The sequence below is a fragment of the Engraulis encrasicolus genome, chromosome 13, assembly GCF_034702125.1.
Source record: "Engraulis encrasicolus isolate BLACKSEA-1 chromosome 13, IST_EnEncr_1.0, whole genome shotgun sequence".
Lineage (NCBI taxonomy): Eukaryota > Metazoa > Chordata > Actinopteri > Clupeiformes > Engraulidae > Engraulis > Engraulis encrasicolus.
In genome coordinates, this window is record NC_085869.1 from 56,075,341 (window position 1) to 56,087,840 (window position 12,500).

General features: G+C 41.8%; 1 protein-coding gene across 1 annotated transcript in view; it reads left to right on the forward strand.

Annotated features, from left to right (window-relative positions):
- LOC134461428 (titin-like) overlaps positions 1-12,500 on the forward strand; it is a 133,415-nt gene that overhangs the window by 1,664 nt on the left and 119,251 nt on the right. The gene's annotated exons all lie outside the window — the stretch shown is intronic.

Here is a 12,500-nt window from a genome sequence, read left to right on the forward strand (position 1 = left end):
ATTGCCATGCCAAACTAAACTTACCCCCCACACACTTTCTGTAGCTGTCCTTCTAAGACTTAGCCAAGACGCAGCCAGTATCTCCTTTCGCCCTTACCTAACCTAAGACACAGCTAGCTCTCCTAAAACGTCCCTAAGACACATCTGTCTTCATAAAACATAGCCTTAGACATATTTATTTTCTCAAGCTTACTCTAAACACATCTCCTTCCAACTATATCCACTGAAAACTTCTACATCTGTCTCCTTGCATGTGTCCATCTCATCCTCCGCGATGTCACTAAAATTCCTGAATTCTTGAGTGTATGTGTATACTATGTCCATATATGCATAATAGCTGCATTATAATTTGACAACTTAATTCAGTTGAGTCAGCTGACATTCTTACAGTGCGTCTTGTATGCATGTAGAATAGGCCTTCCAGCGTATGGGTGAAAGGCCCTTTTTTGGGCTCAGACATCAGGTGGAGTAATACCCATAAATTAAATGAGCAGTTGGTGGTTGATGTTCTGCAATTAATATGCTTCTTAGATAGTTCACTTAAAACAAAAATATTAAAAAATCCATACAGTAGTGGTCACTCATTGCAGCCCAATATTGTATACAGGATAGCTGTTTGGTCACATAAATAGCCTTCATGCATGTACTCTATTGCTTATACCTCATTATTGTGTAACGGAGGCTAACTAGCAGAGTTGGCGTGGAACGTTGGTAAACCTCCCTCCCAAAGTCTCATACAGTGTCGATGCCGTTGGACTGGAAGACTGGTCTCTTGGTCCAGCGGTATCGTACTGTGTCTCTCTTTGCCGGACCGCTGTAGTTGACGAGGTCGCAGGTTCGATCCCCGAGGGGGACACAGGTGTAAGATGACCTCTGTCACAGTGGTGCCGTCAGACCTGGATTGGGAGTGAGGTTTGGGGGGAGAGTGTAACTGAGGCTAACTAGCAGAGTTGGCGTGAAACGTTGGTAAACCTCCCTCCCAAAGCCTCATACAGTTTCGATGACATTGGACTGTGAGACTGGTGTCTTAGTCCAGCGATATCGTACTGTGTCTCCCATTGCTGGACCGTTGTAGTTGACGAGGTCGCAGGTTCGATCCCTGAGGGGGACGAACAGGTGCAAGATGACCTCCGTCAGATAGATAAATAGCCTTCATTTATGCATGTACTGTAATACTTGATCACCATTATCTCCCTCTACTCTCTGTTGCATCAGAGAAAGGTCAGAGGTGACTCCTGGAGTGCGTCTTAATATGCGACCTTGCCTCCTCCACTTGCGCTTGTCTCCTCGTCCCGCCTCCTGGCCCCTCCTCCGTGGAGAAAACGATAAAGTTTCCCAGCTGTCAGCCTAGCCACAACAACTTTTGAGGGACTGTTTTTCATTCACCATCCCAATTGCAAATGAGAAAAAGACTCTACAATTGAGCTTTTGCTCAATTCATGACGAGAAGCGAGTGGAGGAGGCAAGTGGAGGAGGCAAGGTCGCATATTAGGATGCACTCCTGTATGCACACATGATAAAGGTCAAAGGTTAAAGTTCAACTCACATCATCACCTTCAGCTGTGACCATACTGACATGCATGTCCACACCATCCAACCCATATTAATAATAAGCTATCGTGACATGCATGTGCACACTGTATCAATGCTCAATTCTGGAGTCACTCATTAGTACATTTTTAGAAATAATTTCTGATTAACACAATCAGATAATGCATTATAATATAGTTGTGTTATATTACATAATGTTTTATGTGCTGAGTCAACTTCTACTATGAAATGCCATATCAAGTGAAAGTGACAGCACACATGGAAAACTCCAATTGTCATTGTGACACAGCAACCCACAGCACACCACAAAATTGCATTTATGTCTCGCCCGTGCAAGGGGGCAGCCCTAAACCGCGCTGCAAAGGAGCAGTGCAGTGGGACAGTACCATGCTCAGTGTACTTCTGTCATGAGGAGAGCTCTTGTTAATTACTTCCCCCTCCAACCTGGCGGGTCGAAAGTTGAAGTGAAGTGAAAGCACAATTGGGAAACTCCAACTCCCATTGTCATTGTGACACAGCACTCCACAGAACACAAGTGTTCACTGCACACTGCACACAACGAAATTGCATTTATCCCTCACCCGTGCAAGGGGGCAGCCCCCAATGGCGCCCCAAGGGAGCAGTGCGGTGGGACGGTACCATGCTCAGGGCGGGTCGGGAGTTGAGCCAGCAACCTACAAGTCTGACAGTGTAACCACTTACCCATGACAGCCATTTATTATTTTCAGTTTATGTGTTAAGTCATCTTCTATTATGAAATGCTATTTATTATGTCAGTTGTACCAGCAATGTAATATGTAGTATTTGTGCCTCTATAAACCTTCCATCCCTTCATAATAAATGTATCACATAGGTGTGGATGTAGCTACTCCGGCCGCAGTTCTCTTCTGTATTAGGCAACATAGAGTGGAGGCAGCTGTTCTGGCTCTAAGCTAGTTATTGTATGGTGTGAACAGCCCAAAAGGTCTTTAAAACCAGAGGATGAAAGATTCACACTGCATTTCCACACACAGACACATACACATACACTAATGCACATATGCACGTTCGCGCACACATACATGCACACACAGACAGACACACACACACACACACCACATAACCTCCCGCCTCGCATAGATGAAAGACGTGTAAAGCAGAGGTTGCACTCACAACCTTTCAGTAACACACACACACACACACACACACACACACACACACACACACACACACACACACACACACACACACACACACACACACACACACACACACACACACACACACACACACACACACACACACACACACACACACACACACACACACACACACACACACACACACACACACACACAATCAAGTGTTTCTCTGAGTGTCTCCAACCGGCAGTGTTGCCAGATGTAAAATGTAACAACTCGTATCAAAATTTCCAAATAATGTTTTTTGGGGGCTTTTTGGAGAAAATTATTGTACACAAATTGTTGCTGTAGGTCAACTGAAAGAAAACTCTGAAATGATCATATAACATGTGTTATTGATTGTACAGAGGACAAAATTATGGTCGAAATTATCACACATCTGGCAACACTGACAACCGCTATTACTGGCCAATAAGCGAACGCACTTGGGAGCATAATAACAAAGGCCTACCTCAACTGTCAGCGATTGGTCAGAGCTCAAACCAGAGCTGAACTCACTTCTCCCGCCCTAGTGCTCCAGGGCACAGAGGATCCAGACCTAAAATGAATTACGAAGTAATTCATGTGGCCTGGTAAAACCAGGCTACTACTGGATGGCCACTCTACAGATTTATGATGGCTGCACTGCATTATGTGACTACTGTCACTATGGCCTTTATCATATCATTGCATGATCTCACATAGCAGTGGTTCTCAAACTGGGGCCGGGTCCCTAGAGGGGTTCTGGAGGTATTGCAGTGAGGTTGCAGACAGAGGGAACTTTACATTTGTTAGTAAAAGTATTGATTTCTCTGACTAATACATGTATTTACATTTTAGATATTACAATTTAAAATTAAGCAATATTAATGGACATAAAATGTGTATTGAATGTATTGGGTTTATTACGAGGTTAACTCTCTCCCTGTTAACTCTCCTAACAATATGTGTGCATTAAATCGTGTAAGTCAGTATGTAAGATAATAAGTGCATGGATGTGGTGAAAAGGCAACCAAGCATACCTTCTCTGAGCCCCGGGCAAACGCAAACTCATGTCTTCATTGACGGTCAGCTCAATCTCCAGAGCCGTTCTCAAGCTGGCTCTCCTTCAGCGTTCATCGTTGTGAGGGAAACCCCACGATATTCCATATGATACACAGGTCCATAGTATCCATAAAGGCCCAACTGCGGTAAGGGTCCATATACATGTGAGCTCTGTGAGCAAGGTACCTCCAATGCTGGCCAAACAAGCTCCAGCATGCGAGCAGCTTGCTCACCAGTTCACCAGCCACCAAACTCCCAGGTGTTCTCCCACTTCCCTTTCAAAATGGCTTCCACTGTTTTTAAAGGCACAGAGCCTCAAAAGGTAGCCGGTGCCCCCATGTGGTGTGGATGTGGTAGTGTGCTGTCTAGTCTACATGCAACTACAATATCCCTCCGTAACAGGTTGAAAAGGGAGAAAAAGTTTGGGAACGACTGTCATTCAGAAACGCAGCAGTGGCCTTGCTGCTCAGACTAGTGTTCATGCCAAACTGCTAAAATGTTAGAATGAGTCTTTGGCAGTCTGTCAGGATGCAGTGATCAGAGTCTTTGGGCTGCTCAAATACTAGAATGCTGTGAGTTGAGTAACTGCAATCCAAAAATTCAAGAATGCAGTGAGTTGAGTCTTTGGGGTGACAGAATAATAAAATGCATTGAGTTGAGTCTTTGCTGAGACAGAATAATATAATGCATTGAGTCTTTGGAGTATTTGGAGACCTGCTGGAATGTGGTGAGTTAAGTCTAATGCTAGAGAGTCTAATCGGAGTGGGTTCTGTAGTTTAGATTCAGTGATTTGAGAATGGTAGAAGTGTTCTAGAATGTTAGAATGCAGTGGTTTCACTCCAGTGTACTTGGATGTTAGACCGCAGTGTTTTGAGTGAATAGAGTTTGAGGGTTCTAGACTGTAAGAATGCAGGAGTTTGAGTCAACAGAGTTTGAGGGTTCAATGTCAGAATGCAGTGGTTTGAGTCAACAGAGTTCTATGGTTCTACGATCAGAATGCGGTGGTTTGAGTGTCAAGGACCCAATGTTGGCCCAGAGAGGTGGTTTTGTCCGGCCGGCCGAACGACGGAAGCAGCTCATGTTGCCAGGCCACCTGACTGGGGGGCTGGTCGTGTGGTGTTGTGTGGTGGCTGTCGGGGTGAATCGCATGTTGCCAGGGAAGAGCAGTGTGTCGGCTTCAGAAGCAGGAGAGGACTGCCACGCCTCCACAGACAGACAGCCACAGACCAGTGTAGGGGACTACACACACTTTCATTCTTGACAATCTTTTTAAAACTTTTGTAACCCTTTTTTAGTTTTAGTTTTAATTATTGTTTTTTTAAGAGGGAGTGAAAGAATCATTAAGGTTTCAGATTTTAGTTTAAGATTTTTTTGTAAGTTGTAGATTTCTAAACAGCAGTGTATTCACTGTTGTCTGTCCAGCATTCAGGTTACATTTTTTAACACCATCGGAGGCATCTTGACTTTTTTAAATCTGTAATTTGTATGTTTGTAAATTATTACTCCTGCAATTGTCTGTACGGTCATAACTTCTGAGTTTTACTCATTAGAGACCAGTGACTTTTCTTTAGAGCTCTTTTGAAATGTCTTTTGCTATTTAGTGTAGTGCTATTTAGTGCTATTTTTTGTTTTAAATTTGCACAACTTCTTGTTCAAAGTAAATATTAAAAGTAAATAACATCAGAGTATTTCTTTAAACTTTTCTCATCACGTCCCATCTCATCTCTATTTATTTCATCTCTCCAAACCAGCTGGGTAAGAGTTATTTCCCTTGTGTATCTTTTATGTTGTATGTTGACAAACAATTAGTAATGGTTAAGGTGTCATGGTTGTAGCCCCATAACTTGAACACTGTAATATTCATTTTAAAAATGCAACTAGAACTATACCACTGCTACATTAGTGCAGACCTTTAGTAATATATTATGACTTGGTCATTGCCATTCTGGTAACAACAAGTTTATGACAGAGTTAATTTTGTATGTCTAACATAATGCAATACAAAATTATGTTGAGCGTAATGTAATGGCTTCCAGTGTGTAAGTAACAAATGCTTTAGATACCTGACATGGTAAGGGTGGCGTGGTTATAGATTTGTATGTCTAATCTAATGAAAATAATGCTGAGTGTAATGTCTCATGCAGTATCTGGAGTGATAAATGTGTCATGGCTTTTATTTTAAAATTGTCTATTTTAATTGCAATATAATGTTGCGTGTAATGTAATGGGTTCTGGAGGGAACACATGTGTAAGATATCTGGCGTAATTGCATAATGTTACCTCTGGCTCATTCCAGATCTGTCATGCTCACATTTCCCTTAGCCATCACTCACACTGCATAACCCGCATCACAGTTAATCAATCAGGCTCACAATTGATCAATTAGACTCACAATTAGTGAATCAGACACACAATTAGTGAATCAGGTTTTTTAAAAATCAGGCTCGCACTCTCGTTTGTCACACAGGTAATTATGTGTTCCATATTGTTGTTGTATTACTTGCTCCAAAGCACAGATGTGGTCGCTCTTGGAACTCCTGTGTGGAGACATGAGATATGGTTTCGTCAGCAAAGGGGGACTCATTAAACAATTTACACACTATTATTAGACCTCAGTAATTACTCTCAGAGTCGTTGACCACTCAGAGAGTCAAATTCTGTGGAGTGTACTGTGTTTGGTCATCCTGTCTAAGCATGAAAAATCAGTAAGCGCTGATTTATAAAAGTAACTGACTGATAAACGTAACTGTGACCTATATGCAAGTGACTGCAGATTGGGAAATAAGGAACTGTGATGTGGTAAATTGACGATTCGATGATTCGATGATTCGATGATTCGATGATCAGAGCATTAGTTTCCTGGGATTTGCGGGAGGTGTCTTGGGGGTGTGTCCCCCATTAAAGGCTTGCTCGTTCTAGTGGGTTCCATGGCCATTATTTCTGCTTAGCACCTGTTGGGCTGTGTAAATGGCTACAGTCTAATTTTACTTAGTTTACTTTTCATTTGTTTCAGAGTATATATATATATTTTCCTCCTCTGCAATTACGAATGACAAATTACTTGGCTCTGTTTCAACATTGACAGTATAACTGTTCTCCTGTAAATCCGGTCTATTAAAGGCATTATTCATTATGTGGGGGGCCTAATTGTAGCTATTTGTGTGCAGTACAAAATGTCCCCTGCAGTGATGACTTAGCAAGAACACATTCTTGGAAAACAGCTGGTGTTGGAGAAAGTTGTTTATGCACGTACCATGTGTGTGTGACTGTGTGTCTGTGTGCGCATGCATGTACTATATGTGTGTGAGTGTCTGAAGTCCTCTCCTCTCCTCTCCTCTCCTCTCCTCTCCTCTCCTCTCCTCTCCTCTCCTTTCCTTTCCTCTCCTATTTTCTCCTCTCCACTCCTCTCGTCTCACCTCCTCTACTTTCCTCCCCTCTCCTCTTCTCTTGTCTCCTCTCACCCTCTCTCATCTCCTCTTCTCCTCTCCTCTCCCCTTCTTTTATCTCCTCCGCTCTCCTCTCCTCTTCTCTCGTCTCCACTTGTCTCCCCTCCTCTTCTTTCCTCTCCTCTCGTCTTGTCTCTTCTCCTCTCTGTTCCTCCCCTCTCCTCTCCTCTCCTCTCCTCTCCTCTCCTCTCCTCTCCTATGGGTCTCATTTCGCTCCACATATATGTCAAACTCAACAGTGCTTATTTTAACCCTTCAGCCACTGTGCTGGGGTGAAGAGTGGCTATTCTTAACCTTGTGGACATTAGGTGGCCGTTTTGTCCGGCCTGCAGTGACAAGGCTTTCTCAAACTCAGCCTGGCCTGCCTAAAGCCCCCTGGGGGTTAGAGCCCCTATTGAGAAACACTAATATAGCTCTGCAAAGTAACATAGGCCTATAGTATTAGCAACATATAAGTGAAGTGAAAGCCCAAATGGGAAACTCCAACTCCCATTGTCATTGTGACACAGCACTCAGTGAACACTGCACACATCAAAATTGCATTTATGCCTCACCCGTGCAAGGGGGCAGCCCTCAATGGCACCCCTAGGGAGCAGTACGGCGGGACGGTACCATGCCCAGGGTACCTCAGTCACAGAGGAGGATGGGGGAGAGCACTGGTTTATTACTCCCCCCACCAACCTGGCGGGTCGGGAGTTGAACCGGCAACCTTTGGGCTACAAGATGATACTTTGATCCCTTTGAATTGTCCCATGGGCTTCACGTATGTTGCTTCTGATATTTTTATACAATTTTTCACACCAAACACCTAACGATTTAGCAGAGTGTGGTTTTTCACATTTTTCATGCAGACGACCTCTGATCAAAATGTAAATGGTTTTGCATGAATTATCATAAATTTTGTTCATAAAACAGCATATTTGTAAACCAGCGCATATAAGGATTGGAATCAGAAGATATTTACTCACTACCGTGCTGTTAGATAGTCGGCTAAGGTCCCGTGAACGCGGAAATATGTCACATCTGCTTTCGATATCTATTGGGGGCAATAGTCTTAATGGGCAATAGTATTATTATTATTACTTTTAATACTAAGGGAGCCGTGGGCAGGTTTATGATGAGGTCAAGGGGGTGTTAGCAGGCTTATGATGATGTCAAGTTGGCGTCATTTTTTTTTTTTACAATTTTTCTCGATTGCTTACACACAATTTTCAGAATCAGTTCTCGAATTCTCAAAACTCTACACACAAATCTCCAAACCTCACACACAACGGTTAAAATTCCACACTACCTCTGAAAAATGCATGTCTTGTCTCAAAACAGTGTACTCTCTTCTAAAAAGGTAATTTTGTTCTCAAATGACTCACACAAGCAGTCATTTTACAGTATTTCTCAATTGGTTTTGTACATTTCTCACAACAGAATAATCATTCTCAAAACTTCTTGTTCAATTGTGACTTCCTGCCGTTACCTGTGCACATGGTAAAATATGTTTTTCATAGTTTTCAGCATTTAGCAAATGCTTTCGTCCCCCATGCAATGGTTGTGTACAATTCTCAGTGTTTTCGTACATTATCAATTGATTTCGTCATGTTCCGCAAAATGCTTTGTTATGGGAATCCATGACACATTTACACAGTGACATAACAAGCAAACATTTTGATGGCTCTGACACGTTCACAGACACAAAAACCTGGTTTTGAGAGCTTGGCCAAGGGTTTTGAGCAAGAGATTGGGTTTTGCAGGTCATCCATGGTGTTTTGCCACTTGTTAAATCTTTTTTGGAGATGAACGTGATGTTTTGCAACATGCGAGTAAGATTCGAGAAATGTACAAAACCAATTGAGAAAAACTGTAATACAATCTTATGTGAACCATTGAACACTAATATGCACAAGGTAAAACTCTATACTCAACTTGACACACAGTAGAAACTTATTTTCTTCAGTGTTCTACTTACTAAAGAGGGTGTTTTTCTGTAATAAAATACTGAAATATTGTTTATAGAATCAGAGTACACAGATGTGTGGCAAAAAATATTTTTTACATATTTTTCACATTTAAGTGATTGCACTAATTTATTGTAAACTATTGGGTAACCACATGAAAGTGATCTCTTGTATAACATATTTTGGAGTTCAAAAACTAAACAAATGTGTTTTCTCACTGCATCCACTCATGTTTTCATCCTGTGTCCTTATGGGGTGATGATTTCAGATTGTAAACCGGTATGAAGAGAGTTTGCCCATGTGATGAGGAAGTGAACATAGTATGGCAGTTGATTTTAGTGTTTTGAATGACAGTGTGTTCAATGCGACAACCAGGAATTTTCTTCATGAAAATTGTGTGTAATCCAGATAATTGTGTGTAGTGGTTTGAAACGAGTATGTTTTAAAACTGAAATGTGAGTGTAAAGAAGGAATTGTGCTTAGTGTTCAGTGACATTGGTTAGGAGAGTTGGGAAATGGGTGAAATGTTCCGAGAATTGTGTGTGAAGTACCAGAAATTGTGTGGAAGCAATTGAAAAAAACTGTAAAGGTTGAGACCTACTGAGTTATTTGGTGATTATGCATACAAATGTGCACCTTGAAATATATGTAGGCTTACATTTTTTGACAAAAATAAAATAATAACGGCATTCATTAAACATGGATTTAAAGGAAATATTAAGGCATCAGTCATCATATCAGAAATAGAGTATTAAGAAAGTTAGTAATCAGTTTTACTTTGAGAACACACTGTTTGAATCTGATAGCTGTACCTACTATAATTAGTGCAAAGCATGCAACACCATAAAACTGTCAAAAACCTTGAAATAACCAAGTGACTGACGCCTACCCCTAGACACATGCTTACTTTACGACATCTAACCCAGCGGCAGCACTTTATAAAGCAACATTACATTTGTCATTGTGCGGTTCTCTTGACGAGAGCTTCTATCCACTTTAAATGGGCCTTACCAATGTCCGGATAGGATTATATATAACCACCAGCTATGGGCAACATGTTATTTAATTTACAATCCAGTGCCACATACTCCATGCCCCCACACATGACCTGGTTTTACCTCTTCAATTTGACCATTTTATCATTCAACCAGCCAATCACCTGGTTGAATTAAACAGGTATAGCTAAGTAATTTGGAATATGTGGCATTATAACTAATGAATCAAAGTTGCCCATAACTGATAATCGCCCACTGCAGAAGTACAATTCCTGCTTTTTTTCTCTTTTTGGTCCCCTTAGAGAAATTTGAGTGGTTATAAGTCATAGGGTGCGGGGGGCTCTGAAGTGTCATTGGCTTTGTTTAACCATTGGGATTGAACCTACCTGGAAGACTGATCTTCTTCAGGTGTGTTAATTATAATGTTGAAAGGTGTGGTAGTATTTGGGGCGGTAGTTCCTCAAGTTTGGACAGTGGCGATCGTACAATGATGGGTGCCCCAGTACACACCCCCTCTGGTGCTCCGCCCTCACCTCGGCCCCGCACTGGCAAAAAATATAGGAAAGGGCCCTGCCATGGCCTAATGGTAGGGCACTGGATTACTATACTGGCATCCTTGGTTTGATTCCGGCCCGGGTCATTTGCCAGTCCTTCCCCGTCTCTCTCTCCCTCCCCACTCAGTTCCTGTTTCTCCTCCACTGTCCTGTCAAAGGCAGAAAAAAAGATTTAAAAAATATTTTTAAGAAGATAGCAAAATCAGCAAAAAACGGCTGTAACTACTAATATATATTTTTTAATATCATGTTATTACTGTAAAAAACATTGAAACAGTGCAGCAATAACATGTTAATATTGCTAATTGGCGATTTTCGTGATATCGTTAGAAGTGGAGTTTCGTGATGGTGCTGCTCTGTCGTGCGTGCAGCTCTGGGCAATTACCCAGTTGGCCCTCTCATGAGTTTGAAGGGAGAGTTGTCATTTTTGTGTTTCATTCCAGCTACAGATAGGCAATATACAGATTATGTTTTGGAATTTACACATGTAGACTTTAAGGCCTAATTCACACCAGAGCGGGGACGCTGGGTGGGACGGAAGTGATTTTTACCGGCGGTGGCGAAAATACATGGAAACAGATCTGTCCTTCCAAACCAACCGGTGGTAGTCGGGCAGTAGCGGCACGGGAGCCAGCTCCACTCCGCGCTGCATTTGGAAAATAGAACTCAAGCAGATTTTGGACGGCAGTGACCAATTAATGGAAAAGTAGCGAGCTAGCTTTGGCTGTGGGGGGGATTATGAACAGGACTAGCCACGCACGCCGACGCTGTTAGTGTTAAAGGCAGAACACACTGGATGAAACTAAGCAGAAAGACCTCAGTCGTCTCCCTGCCGTTCCGCCACACTCTAGTCTGGATCTGGCCTAAGCTGTTAAAGTTGGTCATGAAGGGCATGAAAAGTCAGCTCTGACGTTGTTGGCCTTGTTGAACCATGAGGATTGAACTACCTAGAACACTGAATTCTTCAGGCATATTCATTATAATTCACTGCGTGCAATAGAGCATAGCCTTGACTTAGGCCTATTTGTATTCTACTTTTTATTATTATTGTTATTGTCTCCTATTCTTCCCATATATGTTAAATGTTCAATGTTCAATATTAAATGTTCGATGTTCAATGATCAAGGCCAAATGTTAAATTGTTATTTATAACTGGTTATCACTGGTCCATCACTGTCACTCACCAATGTTAAATGCTCAGTATTATTTATTACTTCATCACTTTACTGGTATTGGACCCTCACTGTTACTTGTCCTGTGTTGCACTTGATGTCAGTCTGTAAATGTCAGTCCTGTGTATGTCTTATGTCCTTCATGGTATAGAGAGAAAAGGTAATTTCAATTTCCTTGTATGACCTGTGCATATGAAGAAATTGACAATAAAAGCTGACTGACTGACTGACTGACTATAATGTTGAAAGGTGTGCTAGTATGAAGGGTTGTAGTTCCTTGAGTGTGGAAGCAGAGTTGTCATTTTTGTGTTTCATTTTATTCCAACAGCAGATAGGCTATTAACAAATACTTACCACCACCATCAAATTCTGAGAATTCAATATGACTGGGAATATCGCACTTTTCATACATGAAAAGGGGGATCTTCTCTTTGGTCCGCCACTTTGAATGTCCAGAAATGGACATTTTTAGCTCCAAAACTTACTGTACTTTGGACATACAAGTAAATATTAGTTTATTACTTAGTAAACATTCATGAAATGATCAAAGTTGGCAATAGGCAGCAAAATGTACTTGCGAGTCATAGTTGCAATACCTACTCTGGCCACAATCTTACACAGTGCACCTT